Below are 1,280 nucleotides of genomic sequence, written 5' to 3'. Positions count from 1 at the left end.
GAGTGGTGTGCAGCGATTTGTCAAAGCAACCAATTAAACAAGCCGTTGGAATCGGTCCAATTAGTGACGGTTACTCTGAGAGAACACCTGATTATCTGTCATTAATCACTGGCAGAGGGAATGTATGTCGCCTAAATAATATTTCGGTGTTGATACAAACAATAGTGTAAACAAAAGCAACACTGAAGTAATCAATAGCTTTGTTGAGTTTTACATAACATTTCACGCATAAACACTCAGTGTGCAATTTAACTCTCAAATGATCTTTATACCATGCAAATATATTAGGGGCTGAAATAAGGCACAAAATATCACAAAAAATCACATCACATTTATTCATATAAAAATACATGGTAAATGCTTTCATCCAAAATATCAAGACACACCCAATCTGTACAATGTTTATTTTTATTTTCTTATTCTAGGCAAGTGTATAAGGAAGAAAATTAATATAGAAAGTTTCACAGATGTTATTAAGGGAAACAGATGCTCGTTTTCTATGATTACTTTTGGTGTCTGGATTCGTTGGTTCTTGACTTCCTATGTTGTTTTGATTTTTTTTTTCTAAGGGTTTTTAACATTTGTATTTTGGATTATATGGTCACAGACACGCTTATATGAAAATTAGGAAAATAATATTTATATATGGTATGTCTATCCCCTTTCTTGAAATACTAAAACTTTAATGTCATCTAAACATTTACCAAAAGATATTTTATATTAGTACGATCTAGTATATTAGACATTGCATTGTGGTACATACTCATTTACAAAGTGAGTTTAGTTTACAAAGTTTCTACAGTTTATGAAGTTATAAGTTTCCACACATAATACGATAATATTTTTTTTCCGTTCTTCTTTCGCAAGAATGTGTTCGTGTGAATGTTATCTGGCTTTGGCATCTGCTTCGACATGGGCATATAGAGGAACCAGAAGAAAAAAATGCAAAAGCGGTAAAACAAAAGCGAAAAAGATGTCTTTGGCTGAAAACAGAATCAAGCTAATGATAAAACACGTAATAGACTGTGATATCAATTCATATAATTTAATTTTACTTAAATTACTGATTTGTGTCTTCTGTTATTTTCCGAAACACGTTAATTTTGGTGATAGCGCCAAAGAAAACATATATCTTATCTATTTTGTTTGATTTCATGGTTTTGTGCGTGTGTGATTACGAAAGACGATACGCGATAACGTACATAGATTATATAAAATTTATAAAAGAAACAGAAGTCACTATGATCGTTCATGTAGACTATAATGCTGATATCAATTTA

Source organism: Penaeus monodon, chromosome 22 (genome assembly GCF_015228065.2).
Source record: "Penaeus monodon isolate SGIC_2016 chromosome 22, NSTDA_Pmon_1, whole genome shotgun sequence".
In the NCBI taxonomy this organism is placed as follows: domain Eukaryota; kingdom Metazoa; phylum Arthropoda; class Malacostraca; order Decapoda; family Penaeidae; genus Penaeus; species Penaeus monodon.
This window is presented reverse-complemented; position numbering follows the sequence as displayed.